Below are 17,629 nucleotides of genomic sequence, written 5' to 3' on the forward strand. Positions count from 1 at the left end.
GGATGAAGAAAATGTGGTATGTGCATTGCTGTAGCTTTATTAAGACTTGGAGAATGAAGTCACACTGTTTGCCGAGAAATAAATATGACAAGCCAGGTTTCAGAAAGGCATTGTGACACAGCCTAGAAACACCAGTCTCTGCAACGTGTGCAGCGCCACGCTCGGCCAGTACTCTCCAGAATACCGCGACGAAACAGACCTTAAAACCAGGTGCAGAGGTGCAGACCTTTAATCCCAGCATGGTATTTTGTCAAGTGAAATTAAGACATGAAAATAGAGAGTATTGGCTGAGTGCAGTGGTTCCCACCTTTAATCCCAGTACTCAGAAGACAGAGGCAGGTGAATCTTTGTAAGTTTGAGGTCAGCCTGGTCTACAAAGTAAGTCCAGGTTAGCCCAAGCTTGTTACACAGAGAAACCTTGTTTTAAAAAAAATCAAGGAAGAAAGAAAGAAGAAAAGAAAAAGAGGAAAGAAAGGAAGAAAGAAAGAAAGGAAGAAAGAAAGAAAGAAAGAGAAAGAAGAGGGAAGGAAGGAAGAAAGAAAATATAGTATATTTTTGGGTGAAGAGGAATGAGAGGCAACAATAGGGTCTGAGTACAGTTGAGGCACACAAAATATAATGATTTTGTTCTTTTGTACAGTAAATATAAGATGATAATAAACTATTCTTTGTAATAATGCTGTGTGTGTAGTGCTTTCCTTAACCTCATGAACTGTTTTAAAAAGTCAGGAGTGGATGACAAACTTACTAAACTAAAATGTAACTCCTATGTGATCCAAGTATACCAACTCTTAGGCATATGCTTAATGGACTCTTACATTAAAATGCCACAAAACCACATGCATATGCATCCCCTGTCCTAGTTAATTTTCATTGTCAGCTTGTCACAACTTGGAATTATCTGAGAAGAGATCCCTAGTTGAGAAATTGTCTCTAACAGGTTGACTTGGGTGTCTGTCTCTGGGAATTGTCTTGATAGTTCATTGGTGTATGAGGGCTCATCCACTGTGGGAGGCACCATTCCCTAGCCAGGAGTTCCTGAACTGAATAAGATAGGAGAAAGCCAGATGAGAGCCAGAAACAGAGGCAATTAGCACAGGTGCACTCACCTCTCTCTCTCTGCTTTTGATTGTGGATAAGATGTGATTCACAACTGTAACCCTATTTTTTATATGGTGATGTTGGTCAGGGTATTTGTCACAGTAACAAATATAAAACTAGAACACCAAGTTTATAGTCACTTGGTCAAAACAACTTGAAGCTTGCAACTGGTATCTGATTTTGATAAAAGATGATCCAGGACTTCCCCGCTATGAGGTTATCTGAAGTAAAAGAACCCACTCTAAACACCATTCTGAGGTTCCCTTCTAAATACAAACTTAAAGTGAGCTGAGTGCAAGTATTCCTCCATTTCTGACCAGATGTAGGTGACCAAGTGTAGGTTGATGCCATTATGCAGGTGAAGGCAGACAAGTTAGATCATGATTGGACAGTAAAAAAAATAAGGCAGGGACAAAGCTTTTGTAAGGCAGGAGAGAAGGGGAAGAAGGGAGAATCAAGATGGAGACAACAGAGCAGGATGATCCAGATCTAGGTGGACGAGGTCAATTTTATCTTGTCTAGGTGGGCGGTTTATATCTTTATTAATTAGCAGTGAATTTATTGTGTGGCTGTATTGTGGGTTGAGAGTTTAACATATAAATCTGATTGTTGGGTTACAATTTGTTGAGTCTTGATTTTTCTGGGTAGTTGGGAGTTTATACTTTAACTACCAGGGGGTGGTTGCAGGAGTGTGGGCAGGTCTGTGGCAGGGAGCCGAGATAGGTCAGCCACTGCTGAACTTCTAGAACCATGATTTTACTGGGTAGCTGGAACCAGAGAGTTTGAGGCTAGCAGAGAGCTGCCGGGAGAGATACTAATGAGATAAATTAACACTAGTTTCAATGGCCCATTGAAGCCAGAACTAGAGACCGACAGGTTACACACAAGAACAGGTCCTGCTGCTTTTTTTATTTATACTGCAACAACCAAGGACCTCAAGTTCCTGGTGCCATGACTTCCCCACCATGACAGGTGATGCCCTTGAACTATGAGCCAAAATAAACCATCCCTTCCCTAAGTTGCTTTTGACACAGCAATGACAAAAGTAACCAATACAACAACTAATGCAACAGACCACTGGCACCCACTGCAGAACTGGCTCGGGTGACATCACCACAGCCTCTGAAGGTGTCAGATGTCTTCTGTTTTGGTTATCATTGACTGAGCATGGCACTACATGTGTGGCTTAGGGACTGGCCTAAGTGAGGTGACAGGGAACGAAGACATGACACACGTTGTGTTGATTTGAATGAGAATGGCCCCCACAGACACCCTAGTTAGTAGAACTGTTTGGGAAGGATTGGGAGAACATGTGTCACTGGACCTTTAAGCTCACTCGATGTACCCTCTCTCCCTGCCTCCCGCCTGCAGATTAGGATGTGCTACTACTCCAGCACCACACTTGCCTGCCAGCCACCAAGCTTCCGAACATAATGATTGTGAACTAACACAATCTGAAACTAAGCACACCTCCAGTTAAATGCTTTCTTATAAAAGTTCCCTTGATCATCATGTCTTGTCACAGCAATAGAACAGTAACTAAAATACACACACATATACAGAAAAGCTGGGGTTGGGTCAGCCCGTGATGTGCCCTGATAGAAACTCGGCAACAACAGCAACTTTATTTTATAAATAAAGCTTTATTGTATAGATCTGAATTGAGGGAATAGGCTTATCATGTACAGCTGAACCAGAAGACGAGTTTAGCTAATCTCAGGAGGGAGGTGTCTGTATGGGAGTGGTCTCAGGTTGTAAACACCCGGGAGGAGGAAGATGGTGTTGATATTTTCTGTGCACTGTCAACATCTGGACAAGGACCAAAGGAAAGCATTATCATCTCGAGCAGCCTTATCTGGGGAAGTCTTTGCCATTCCTGTGGGTCTGAGGCATTGGGGTCCTTGAGACAGCTGTGTTCGTGTCTATAGCACACAGTCACCCAGAACGTCATCCACTTCCCACACAAGAGTAAGAGGAATGGAGTCTGCTTTGGCCTGTACTCAACAGAAGACTGGCGGGTTCCTGAGGCCAAATATGCAAATGTTTTTAAGTTGCAGTAAGAGGATCTGGTCTGCTGGTCAAGGGCAAATCTTCTCTGAGGTACAGCACCTTTCTGGGTGCTGAGTGAGGGGCAAGGTTTGTGGAAAAGACAGGTGAGTGGAGAGGGTTCTATAGTATCAGGCTGGGCAAGGGGACAGCCTGGGGCCAGTTAAGAGCTGGAGAGGATTAGGAGAGTTTAAATTGGATATGGCGGCACACGGCTACAATGCTTTAAACACAGGACATTGAGGCAGGAGGGGGTAGAATGACTAACAACACTGGCAGAGGACCCAGGTTCTGTTCCCAGTACTCGTGTTAGGTGACTCCCAATGTCTGCAACTCCAGTTCCAAGGGATTCTATGTCGTCTTCTGGCCTCTGAGGGCACACACGTGATATGCAGCGCTGAAGAGATGGCTCTGTGGTGTTTCCTGTACAACACAAGGACCTGAGTTTGATGATGAGAATCCATGTAAAAATGCCAAGCAGGATTGTGTGCCCCTGGAACCCCAGAGCTGGGAAGCCATAACAGGAGAGTCCCCAGGACTCGCTGACCAGAAAGCCTGTGCATCAGGCTCAGCGTGAGGAGACCCTGCCTCAAAAAAGAAGGTGGTGGAGAGTGATTAAGGGTGACTCCTTATGTGGGTCTCTGGCCTCCATATTACAGAGAGAGAAAGAGAGAGGGGGGGAGAGGGAGAGGGAGAGGGAGAGGGAGAGGGAGAGGGAGAGGGAGAGGGAGATGGGATACACACCCATCACACACACACACACACACACACACACACACACACACACAATTCTTTGTGGTTACAGCAAAGAAACTCCACAATACAGTCAGTTGTGTTCTGCATAGTGGTTTTGTTGTGTACAACTTCTCTGAGCATCAAATGAGCAAATACTAAGCCTCGCCCAAGCAGAAGATAAGTTGAGGCTCCCGAAAGCCCCAATGTTTTTGCCTACTGACCCGATCTGTTGAAAGTGAACTCATTTAACATATTTTGTCATTTTCTCACATAGGATCCAGAGCTCAAGGCTCTCTAACTCAGCCTAGAAGAAGCTCATCTGACACGGGTACTTCTCTATGATGCTCAAGTCTTCTTACTCTTGTGGACATTAGATAGTGATTACAGCGTATCTATGAAGCATTCTAGACAGTGGAATCACAGTTACACACGGGCACAAAAATGTAGGAACTAAAATAGGGAGATTGTGGCTTTGAGCCAGACCTCAGCAAAACAGTAAGACCTTTTTGCTCAGAACAGGACAAAGCAAGGGACTCGGTATGTAAAGGTTGGACCATCAAGACTGACCACCTGAATCTGATCTCCAGGCTATAGAAGTGGCTCAGTGGGGTACCTAAGCACAAGAGCCTAAGTTTAGATTGCCAGCATTTGTATGAAAAGCCGGAAGTAGAACATACCTGCAAATCCAGTGGAGATGGGGAGATCCCAAGGGCCCACTGACCAGTCAGTCACTCTAATGAACCATCCAACTTCAGTGAGAGACCCTGGCTCAGAAAACATGATGGACAGTCCCTGAAGAACAGTAGTAGAAGTTGTCCTCTGGCCTGTATCTCTCTCTCTCTCTCTCTCTCTCACACACACACACACACACACACACAAACACATGCATGAATAAGGCACATACATACACACAGAAACACACAAAATCAACATAATATCCAATGTATAGCATGACCTTATATTATATGTAATGAGTGATCTAAACATTACTTAACCCTAAAGGCTATGGAGTGCTATCTGTAGATTCTGTGCACATATTGCACGGTGATTTCTATGACCACAGACCCTACAACATGTTACCCTTCAACACTGAGGGATGGTATGATGTTTAGTTTTGTCAACTTGACACCATCTAGAATTATCTGGAAAGAGTCTCAATCAGGACTGTCTAGATCATAAAAGCATATGACAAAGTAGACAAGGATCCCAGTGACTGAGGTGGGGTAGTTGGGGCTCCAGTCACACCCAGCTTTGCAGGGAGGCAGCAGGATAGGTTAGAGGTAGTTTTCTGTGGTTTTGAGTGTGCGTAATTTGCAGTTATTTGTGTGTGTGTGTGTGTGTGTGTGTGTGTGTGTGTGTGTGTATACATGTACCATGGCAGTATGCGTGTATGGGTGTATAGGTCAAAAACTATTTGGGAAAATAAAATAAAAACAGAGGTTGAACAGATAGCTCCATGATTAAGAGCACTTGCTGCTCTTTCAGAGCACCTGGTGTGATTTCCAACACCTCTGTGATGATTCACAACCGTCTGTGACTCTAGTGTCAGAGAACTCGATGCCCTCTTCTGGCCACTGCAGGCACCAGGCATGTAAGTGGTGCATAAACATGTATTCAGGCAAACACTCATCAAGAAGAAAACAAAGACTTAAAACAACAAAAGCATTTTGATTGTTGTTATTGGGAGTAAGCCCTTCTCTGTAGCCCACGTGCTCCCACCACCTCAATGTCCTCAAGTGCTGGGATGACAGCCATGTACCACCACAGGGGATCTCATGAATCACCTCCTAATGGTCCAGTGCTACCAAGCACAGTGGTAGAAGGTGAGACTAGAAATGCCAAGGACTGGGGAAAATAAGAAACAGTAGGAACACTAAAGATGCTGTTGGCTGCCACATAAAACACGGGAAGACCCCTTTGGAAAGCATGTGGCCAGCTCTTAAATAACTAAGCCATACACTTGTCACGTGACCAAGACATTTCACTCCTGAGTGCTTACCCAAGAGAAATGAGAAGTTAACAACCCCTACCCGAATGATTATAGTAGTATTATCCCTAATAACTAGAATCTGGAAAGCCACTCAAAGTATCCAACAACTGGTACATGGACAAACATGTTATCCCAGAAGGCCGTGCAGTGGTATGATGCCAAGAAAGAGGAAAGAGTGAGCCTGAAGTAGAAGATGCTTGCAGATCTGTGGATGGAGCAGACATTCGTGGGGCCAGGGAAGGAAGCAGTGTTCAGGTGAGGTTCCAAAACCAACAGGATAGAAGTAGAAAGTAAACCAGTAGCTGTCTCGGGAGTAAGCCAGCCGGGGAGCAGAGCTTTGTGGAAGAGGTTCAGAACTGTTAATGGGGTTGGGGATGAAGACTGCCACACATTTTGATAAGGATGTGGCCCAAGATGGATAGGGCAAGTATTCTTTTATGTAAATAAATACAAACTTATTAAAATGAGCAATGCAGATCTCGGTGGAAAAAATAAGGAAAACTATGTGCTGTACCACAATTGATGTAAATTTTAAAATATACACGTCAGAACAACATACAATTTGTAGGCACATTCTTTTTTTTTTTTAAAGGTACATTGGGCTAGAGAAAAAAAAACACACATACTCATAAAATAAAATTAAATAAATCTTAAAAACCCAAGAAAAAACAGCCTGGACGAGAGAGACAGCTCAGCAATTAAGAGACCACACTGCTCTTATAGAGGACCTGGGTTCAGTTCCCAGCACCCACATCAGGAAGTTCACAGTCACCTGTAATTCCAGCTCCAAGGCATCTGCTGCCCTCTGCTGGCCTCCTTGGGCACTGTGTTTGTGTACACACAGCCCTTGCCCCATCTCCCTATATACATAAACAAAAAATTAAAAATGATTTTTAAAAAGATTTAGAGTCTTGCTAATGCTCTAGGTGAAATTGATTGCGATTGTTATGTTTCTGAGATAGGGTCTCACTGTTCTGATTGGATTTCTATTGCTATGACAAGATGCTATAGCTAAAAGCAATCTGGGGGAGGGGGAGTTTATTTAGCTTACTCATCCTGATCATAGTCCATCATGAAGGAAAAGCAGGGCAGGAACTAAAGCAGGAAACTGGAGGCAGGAAGTGAAGTACATGCCATGGAGGGGTGCTGCTTAATGACTTGCTCCCCGTGGCTTGCTCAGCCTGCTTTCTTATTTACCCAGGACCACCTGCCCAGGAGTGGCACTGTCCACCATGGGCCCAGCCTCCGCACCTTAATCATTAATCAAGAAAATGGTCCACAGACTTACCTACAGGCCAGTCTGATGGAGGTGTTCTTTCAACTGAGGCTCTTCCCAAATAACTCCTAACTTGTGTCAAGTTGGGAAAAAAATAAAAAGTAACCAGGACACTCATGTAGTCCAGGCTGGCCTCGAACTTGCTATGTAGTTACAGACAATTGAACTTCTGATCCTCCCACCTTTGTTTTCCAAGGGCTGGGACCACAGGCCCACAGCAGCACCCTGGGTTTGTGCAGTGCGGGAGACAGAGCCCAGGGCTTTTGGATTGTTCGGTTCAGGGTAGAAATTGAGGAAGCTCACTTCAGATAGAAAGCTTTATTTTCTGAGCCTTGGGGCTCAGCTCAAGATCTGAATCGTACCCAAAGAGAGGTTGAACAACATTTTTAAAGGATGGGAACACAAAGTGAGGGGGAACTTCGCAGTGTTATCCCATCGTCTTTTGACATTATGTATTAAGCAAGGGTGTACCCTTTGGATACTGGGCCTTATCCAGGGCATCGCTTCTAGGTCTTTAATTTGTTCTCCCGGTCATTTGTTGCAGAGCTCAGAGTGACAAAAGAGATAAACAGGACATAGCATGCAATTGGTTATATATTTTTACAACGTATGCACCTTGGTTTAGATAACAGCAAGTCCTATATTCCTTACTAATTAACACACAATTAGGAAAACATTTGGATAAGTGGGATAGGTGTTCATTCCTAGGCTGGGAACATGAACTTGTTTGACCTTGCCAGCAGGATGAAGTTGTCCTCGAGATACCTGTACTCAGACAACTGTCTCCTTACATCTTGTCGCTGAGATGTCTGGACTCAGACAACCGTTTACAACAGAAGCTTTTCCGCTAAAGGGAAATCCCCAAGTTCCCCCAGGGCCTGGGACCTTAAATTTAGTTTCTCCCTATGATTTAATGGTGTCGGAAAATGAAACGGTAGTCCTGAGAACAAATTTCTTTTGCTTGTTTCCAGTATTTCTACCTGTCTTTGTGTACCTGGATTAAAGCTTTGATGCTGTGCCTCCTGACCATTATATAAGGGGTCGTATTATGCCCTCAAAATCATCAGTTGGATATCATTAATGCAGCCTTGGACAAAACATGAAATGAAGCTTATCATGCGGGCTACATAAAACATAACCAGGAGAAGCAAAGCTAAGGGCCAGTCTGTCTGGTGATGAGAGTGGTATGTCATTTGGCACTATAGGTAGCCATTTATCCTTTGTGCCAGGGAGTGTCCTTGAATTTAGCATTTCAGCCAGTTAGTGAGAAATGGACGACATATTCTCTTCTGTAACTACTTCCAGATGACAGCAGGATGCTGTCACCAGGATCCAGGAGGGTTGAGAGGCTAGTCAAATGTTGGTCAACGGGACACTTGTCAGAGCATCTGATTAGCCGATCCATCTGGAAGACAGGGAGCAATCATATCGGCTGGACTGGTTTCTATCAGATTTCAGCAAGTCCAGAGTTTAGGTACGTCTGTATTATCGTAGTTTGTGATTTGTGCTGAAATCCACATAGAAGAGAAAGCAATAGATTCGTATCTTTGTATCATAGTAGAAGCTTGGAAAATGGTTTTGGGTTAAAAGTATGAACACTCGTTAAGGCAAGTTCAGGGAAGACAGAAGCATTCCATGGAGCAGAAGGGGTGAACTCTCACTGGATTTTCAGTGTAAATCATGAAAGAGGGGGCTTTGTCCTTCTATCCAGAGGACTGGATGAACATAGATTTACCATAGTGAGAAACATTTTTAAGTCTGTATTTAAAAAGACAATCAAAGGAAATTTAAAATTTTTAGCTTGTGCTTATGATAGTAGATTGTAAAGTGGAAATCTTTACCAGAGTTGGACTAATAACTTACCAGAATTTCGTTGGTTAATTAAACATTAAAGCTCTGAACTTCTGAAGTCTTAAAATAACAGTAGCATGGTGAAGAAAAGGAATCTGAGACATTTTCAACCACCTTGTATCGTTTTCTGATCATTTAAGTTTTATGTATTCTAATCTTCATAATTTGCGCTCATCAACTTTAGAAAGTCTCCTTGAACCATCAAATTCCTTCTTAGATGCTCAAATGTTTCCTCAGATCCCCATCATTTGAGCTTTCATATCTTCAGACCTTACATAAATTTTACATTTTCTCCTGTCCCAGCTATTCATCACGAGACACAGGTGGTTGGTTACTGGAAGCAGTCATTATAAAGTGAGTTGGTTTAAAAAAAAAAGGGAAACATATCTGAAAACTGTTTATCTTTTAGTATGAAGCCTGTGAGCAGGGGAAACCTGCCTGCCTTTTCTTAACAAGAGACCTAGGAGATCTAGGAGAAGCAAGGCTTGGTCTTTATGTATGAAATGGACTAATAAGATGGCTGCAGCCTTGTGGGGAAGAAGATGGTTCCTTGCTGCTGCCGAGCTGACAAAACTACAGTTAGCCTAACCACCGATGCTATCAAAGATCTGAGAAGATTAAATCATAGCTGGAAGAATAATCTAAATGGTCTATGTATCAATTAAAATGACAGAGACTTACTTATCACCCAGAGGGCCGCCCCATTAGGCTCCTGAAGTCAGTGGCTTCATTGGGGGCATAAGTCTCAGGGCAGCATCAGTCTGGCAAATCTGAGAGGCCTTCCTGTGGAAGAGGAACTTGGGAGGCTGACTTCTATGTCTAAAACAATGCATCTCCAGTGTCCTGTTTGTAAACAGTTCAGGCCAGACCCTAGCGGCAGTCGAGGTAATATGGGGCAGTCTTTCCCAGTGGTTAACGTACCACAATCCATGGAGTCCTTTGTCATTGTACCCATATCTTCTTGGAGACCTTGAGGAGTCACTGTTAGGATTTTAGAGTCTCTGTCTTTCATAGTATGTTTAACCATCTTATATGACATATTCAGCAGATTCTCAGACCGGTTTGAGGACCAAAATCTATTAAGTATAATTGAGCCAAACAAACTTTGCTTGTTTTTAATTATTTGTTTCAGGCTTAACCTTGAGACCATGTACAGCAAGCTAAGTAAAGCTTTGTCACGTAATTCACTGCATGAGGTCTTAGCATGACTTCAAATGTATTTCTGCAGACACTAAAGGTGTGATCATTTACAAGGTGGCTGACTGTCAATTGCATTTCTTAGTTATTCTTGATAGTTTATAGTAACTTAGTAAATTCCTAAGACCAGGATCTTATGTTTTATCCTCATTATATTTAGATTTAAAATAACAGTTTTAAATTGCAGTCCTCTCAGCATTAAGATAAAAAATTTAAATCCATGAACATAGGCCATAAAGAGACTGGGAACTGTGTAACATTATACACAGTTTCCTGTATGACTCACTTTATAATAAAAACTATATTATAATAATGCTAGTAAATATAAGGTTAAATATACATCTTTAAATTTGTCTTGTTAGCCTGAATAGACCTTCGGAGCCAGTGACTCTCACTTTCTTTAACATAGTATTTTTTTATGTTGTGGTAACATGAATCATAAAATAAACATCTGATTTGCAGTCAATGCTAGGCTACTGGGGTAAAAACAGTCTTTAGAAAGGGTTGTAACCCATATGTTGAGAAATTGTTCCAAATTCTTTGTCAGACTGCCCAAGGTCATTGTCTCATAAGATAGGAATTCTTTAGTCTCTTGTGTTTAGCTGTGGTCCTGATTTAGGTTTTTTTTTTTTTTTAGTTAAAAATTCCTTAATTTATTTTTATTCCTGGTACCACTATCATAATTTATAGGGCAATCTACCTGATATAATGAAAAGAAAAGGTGAAGGCAAAGCTAAGCAGATAAAAGACCTCTAGTTAACATCACATTGTATATCTAGTTGACATCGCCTTGCCTTATCAGTAGCTGCACACTTCACCACTGTGGCTAGGACAGTCCTGAAGGGGCAGGGCGTCCTGTTTAAGCTGCAGTGACTTTCCTGACCGTCGTTCCGTCTACAGCAGAGTTTTACAGTTCCTCTAATGCATTTGGGATGACTGCCTCAAAATAACCGGCAGCTTTCCTGACAACTCCTTGCTCTCTCTCCTGCTAAGAACTGTAACCCTTTTCTGCTTTTGAGAAAACCCTCTGCTCTCATATCCACCACCAGACCCACAGCCATCGGCACAGGGACTGCCCGAGCTTCCCCCATCTAACTTGATCCCCTTGTGGGTCCATGATTTGATGGCTGTTGTCCATTATGATTTGATTTTCAAAGTCATTATGTTTTCCATCATCATCATGGTTACTCCACTAAAATTAACCTTCTTCATTGTAACCATCATATATTAATAAAGACATTTTAATAATACAATATTTGATAAATTTGAAAACATCTCAAGGTCTTATATATTTAACTGTTTTTAAAAGTTGGTTTTGCAATATTAAAATAAAGTGCCTTTAAGAGAGTGACGTTGTAGAGCATAACCATAATTTTTTAGAAGACAAAACCAATTTTTAGCAGTGTAAACAATTCAATGTCTCTAACATCAAGACCAAGGGCATTGTTTCTATGCTATAAAGTTTGGCTGCCACCAAGAAAGGTTCTTGTATATGAGCAAATGGAGGTACAGTTTTAATATCTCCTTATTCAAGCACAGTTTTAAACTTTCTTTTCTATAAACCTGGTTTTTAAGACAGGGCAGAAATTCTGTAAAATCCTATCCCAATTTAACAGTCTTTGGAGACCTGTTCCTTTGTTGGGTTCATGCCATTTGTTGCTACTCAGGATGGCTCTAACCTCGAGTTTCAAGCTTAGGCTAGCCTTTTCTTAGAGATTTTACAGATTTTTAACCATATCCAGTAATTTATAAAACAATAATCTATAACTAAGATGTATAGAACATAGTAAATCCATATATTTAAGACCAGTCAGAAACAAATATGGAGTGGCCACATACATTTAAAAATTTAAAACAGACAGATAAAACTTTCCTTCTTACCTCCAGCTGTAATTTCAAGGGAGGAGCCCCTTGTTACCTGCTGAATCCAACTGATCCAGACAGGAGGCAGGATTTCTCCAGCAGGACTCACCTCCTAGCTTCCTGGGCAGGGATACAAGAGCAGGGTCAGGTTATCCATTTTGTTGTCCCAATTCAGCCATTTTTTTCTGTAAATGCTTGAAATGAGTTAAAATTAAGTCAAAGTGTGAACAGCCAGCAGATGAAGTTTGTCTGTCCCTTTCCTCTGAATAGGAACTGTACTGGCTGGTTTTGTGTGTCAACTTGCCACAAGCTGGAGTTATCACAGAGAATGGAGCCTCCCTTGAGGAAATGCCTCCATGAGATCCAGCTGTAAGGCATTTTCTCAATTAGTGATCAAGGGGGCGGGGAGGACCCACTGTGGGTGGTGCGGTCTCTGGGCTGGTAGTCTTGGGTTCTATAAGAGAGCAAGCTGAGCAAGCCAGGGGAAGCAAGCCAGTAAGTAACATCTCTCCATGTCTTCTGAATCAGCTCCTGCTTCCTGACCTGCTTGAGTTCCAGTCCTGACTTCCTTTGTTGATGAACAGCAATGTGGAAGTGTAAGCTGAATAAACCCTTTCCTCCCCAACCTGCTCCTTGGTCATGATGTTTGTGCAGGAATAGAAACCCTGACTAAGACAGCAAACACAGAGCAACAATCAAACAATTGAAACTATAGCCATAAACTGACAGACACGGACAGACCGGCACACCAAGGACACAGAGCTGGGGAGGGAGAGGGAAGGGAACCAGAGGTCCCATCGGTGAGACCAAATCCTGGCTTCCTTCTGGAAATGCTGTAAGGTGAGTTCTAAAGGAGACAAGGCTAAGGAAGAACTTGGATCCATGGTTTCAAAGTGGAGTGAGAGACAGGCTGAAGAGGGAAGATGTGGACGGAAACCAAGTTTCACACCAACATCAAAGCCGCAAGAAGACAAAGGAGCTGGTCTGCTTCATGTAGTCAATTAAGGCATGGCAGGCAATTGGTTATGTGTTCTTATAACTTATGCCCCTTGCTTTAGATAACCCCTGTGAAGTCCGGAAGTACTGCATGGAGACCACCACTCGCATATGCAATTAGCAAGCATGCTTTTATTTCAGAAAGCAAGAAGTCTGCATGCAGGGGTTGGCCACTTGCCAAAATGGCAGCGACCAAAGACAAAGGTGCACGGAGCTTTTCATAGGGAACTAGGGGAATTTTAGCTAGGGTTAGGTAGTCTTTATTAGTGGATGCCAGGGATGTTACATGGGTTGGTTTCTGATTGGCTCATGTCCAGGTGGTCAGTGGACTGCATTCCTGTGTCATGAACATGTAACCACCACCGGGTGAGCTAGACAAACCATATAAGGCTGCCCGGCACAGATGGCCCATCCCGAGATAAGGTATTTCCCCATCCTAGTGGTTCTCTCCAGGCTGTTTCTTGGATTGGGGAGTTTATGGCCTAGTTTCTGGGACTGATGACTTGGGGGAAGGAGTTAGGGTCAGTTCCTAGAATGGATGACTTTCTTTTTGAAGTCAGGCCTGGTCCTAAAATGGAGTTTATGTCGTCCTCTCACCACAAGTTCTATACTCTTAACCCATGAGCAGACAATTAAGAAAACACTTGGAGAAGAGGGATAGGAGTTTGTTCCTAGTCCTGGAAACATGAACTTGTTTGATCCTGTCATATAGATGGACACGTTGTCCTTGAGATGTCTGGTCTCAGACAACTGTTTCCTTACAAGTTGTCCCTGAGATGTCTGGACTCAGACAGATGTTTACAACACAAGCTGTTCAGTCGTTGGGAAGTCCCTAGCTTCCCTAGGTTCTGGGACTTTGATTTTAGCTTCTCCCTGTGATTAAATTGAGTCTGAAAACGAAATGGTAGTCCTAAGAATACGTTGGGTAGTCCTAAGAATACGTTTCCTTTGCTTGTTCCCAACAGGATGATAAACACTCTACCAACTAAGCTACATGCCAAGCCCACATCTTAATTAAAGAGAAAAAAAACAGTAGGAAAAGATACACAGTGATGAAGATAAGTAGTCAGGGCTAATTAAAACCAATACTTCGGGAGATACACTAATAAAGGGAGTTGCGAAAGATACACAATGATAAAGGCAGTGTGGAATGGAGATAAAACGCAACAATGTGAATGAAGAGAAACAAGACTCTACCACTAAAGAAAAAAACAAAAGCAACACCACCAGCTAACTCTGAACAAAATAGACACTTAAACCACTTTTATTGTTCTTGTTTGGAGTGGGAGTCTCCACTGCTTGTTTTTCCAGGCTGGTTTCCAATTTCTGAGCTCTGGTTATCCACCTATTTTGGTCTCCAGCATAGCCGGGACTGCAGGTGCAAGCCACCACACCCGGATGAAGATTTTTTTTTTAATTGGAAAAAAATAGTAACAGAGACTTCAGAGGGTTGCTGGGAGGATTAGTCGGACTATTACTGTGTGGAAAGCACAGAGAACGCCTCGCACAGAGTGAGTGTTTAGTAAGTGGTAGCTGTCATCATTATTATTACTGTGGCAGTTGCCCTATGGATTTAATTGCCATGATGCCAATGTCTCCAAGGTTCCAGGGCCACAGCCAGCAGCCATGAATGACAGCAGGGGATTTGAGCAAGCCAGAGAGAGCCGCCCAAATCCCTCCGGTGGAACAGAAAACAAGGACAGAGTTGAGTTGAAGAGACTACCAGCAAAGAAAAAAAAAAAGAAGTCAGGAAAGCCAGCCAAGTTGCCGGGCTTCCTCCTCCTCCCTCCACCTTCTGCCTCCTCTTCCTCCCCCCTTCTCCTCCTCCTCCCTCCTCCTCCCTTCCTCTGAGTTTCACAGACAACTAACCTCCACTTCCTGTTTTTGCCCAAGGGAGTTTTAATAACCAAAGGAAGCTTATGCTGGAGAGGAAGGAATCCAGAGAGAGTTGCAAGGAGGAGACAGAGGAAGAGAGACTTGGAAGGACCTCCTCGGGGAAGGGCTTTGTCAAAGGGCAGCTGTATTTCCTGGCACACACCCGGCCCCTACAGCATGAGAAAGATCTCACCCAAGGGTGAGATGTCATATCCCTGTTATATAGAAGAATGGGCCTAGAATAAGGAAGGTTCAACTCAGGTCCATTCAGGTTGATGGGACACATTGTAGTTAGCCTGAAAGGCCAAGAAAGGGGTTACTGGGGAAGGGAAAGTGGATTCGTGTCTCCATTTAAACAGGTCGAAAGATGAGAAAAACATTCAGCTCATAGGAGCCTTGAGAAAACCAGGATGGCTGTTTGGGCCAGAGCCTGGATCTTGGGAGTCCCAAGGACCACCTGCTCTCAAAATAAACAAGTCATGGTAAAAAGCAGAAAAAGCATCCACTCTGGGAAGAGGGATCAAGGGAATCTGTAACACGAATACCCTCCAGGTCCCCAAACAACAGAACCCTGATATGAAGTGTATGCTTAAACAGTGGACAAGAGGTACTCGTAGCTGAGCAGTGCTGACCAAGCTGTGAGCCCCCTCGGTCTTCCCCCCTGTCTCTCCTACAGTGGTCTGACAGTTTGTGTTTGGGGGAGGGAGGGGTTCAGTCAGTAAAGTACTTACTGTGAGGACCTGAGTTCCATCCCCAGAACTCATACAAAAAGTGGGGTGCAGTAGTGCATGTGTTATCCCAGGGCTGGAGAGGTGGAGACAGGAGGATGCCTAGGGCTTCCTCAAGCCAGTGAGAGGCCTGTCCCAAAAACAAAGAAGCAAACAAAAAGCCAAGGTGAACGCTATCCAAAGCTGTCCTCTGACTTCCATACAGACATGAACACACACCATGCACGGGCACATGAACGTACGCACATGAACGCACACACTTAAAGTTTTAAGTCTCTTGGGGCTTGAGACGGTTCAGTGGTTAAGAGCACGGGCTTTAGAGGACCACAATGCAGTTCCCTACACTGATATGGTGGCTCACAACTACCTATAACTCTAGTTCTAAGGATGTAAGCAAACAGGCGATTCTTCATAGGCCTGCTCCCAGGAGCCTAGCAGCTGCTATGTCATTACCTGCCACCACCAGGGTGCTGCAGAAAAACAGCCCCCACCCCAGCTCCAGCCACCCTATATTTCTCCCTCTGCCCTCAAGTCTCCCTCTCCATCTCCCTGTCTGTCTGCTTCTATCTCTGCTTCATATTGACATCCTTTGGTTCTCCCTCCCCCAATAAACCTCCCACACCAGATCTGTTGCTTCTCATAATTTTTCAAGGGTATGTCTTGGCACAGGCTGCCAAAGTTACTTACCTGCATTTTTATCCTATCAGGAGATCTTAGAACTCCTTTCTGACCTCCGAGGGCGCCAGGCACTCATGCAGCACACATACATACACATAGACAATGCTCATGTAAATAAAAATCAGTAAGTTTTTACAAAATCTGTTTCCCAGAGGCAAACCATCCATCTGTCTTGTACATGGATTTCCCTGATTTCTTTTCCCAGCATAAGACTCCTGGGGATGTCTAGTTTCTTTGGGCCCATTGTCTCGAAAGTCTGATAGCCAAAGGGAGGTGCAAAAATGTCTCTTTGGAATATCTTCGTCTTCAGACATGGGCCTGGAGATGTCCAGGAGTCCATCAATGTTCTATGCTCCATAGATGGCCTCTGTCCCCTGTGGGGTGCAGCTAGCAATGTTGTCACAGTTCCAGTGATGTTCTGATGTGCTCTGTACAGTTTCCCCGGAAGTACAGGTAGTCTGGCATAGATTGAAGCAATGACGTCAGGAGATGTATGGAGGAAACTCTCCTTCAACTGGCCCTGGGTTCTGTGTCTGGCTTGGCTAGGCACTCTGTGTGGGCCTTGGTTTTAGTTTGTTTGTTTTCATAGTTTTGAGACAATGTTTCCCTGTGTGGCCCGACTGTCCTGGAACTCACTCTGTGGACCAGGCTGGCCTTGAACTCAGAGATCCACCTGCCTCTGTCTCCCCAATGCTGTGATTAAAGTTATAAAGCACCGGATAGTGTGATTTTTTAAAAAAATTCTTCTTTCATTTATTATATCCTGAACACAGGTTCCCTCCCCTTCTCTCTTCCCAGTTACCCTCCCCCACCCACTCCTGTATTTTCCGGCAAAAACTGCCAGACCTCTCATGGATATCAACCAACCACAGTATATCAAGCTGCAGTAAGACTAGACCCCATACCTCCAATTAAGGCTGGATGAAGCCTCCCTGGTTTCTAACTACAAGTATAGCAGAGTATCATTATGGATCATTTCGTTCACACGCGCGTGCACACACAGGAACACACACACACACACAGACACACACAGACACACACACCATCATCATCCTCATCATCATCCTACATAACCTAACCTGTATAACCCTAATGCTAACCCTAACCCTAATGCTAACCCTAACCCTAACCCTAATGCTAACCCTAACCCTAATGCTAACCCTAACCCTAATGCTAACCCTAACCCTAACGCTAACCCTAACTGTAACCCTATATATGGTCCTATTTGATTGTATCCTGGGTTTCTGAGCTATCCAGCCTCTGGCTTCTGGCCCTCAAGGTAGTGTCAGGGGT

Source organism: Rattus norvegicus, chromosome 1, assembly GCF_021556685.1.
Source record: "Rattus norvegicus strain SHRSP/BbbUtx chromosome 1, alternate assembly SHRSP_T2T, whole genome shotgun sequence".
Lineage (NCBI taxonomy): Eukaryota > Metazoa > Chordata > Mammalia > Rodentia > Muridae > Rattus > Rattus norvegicus.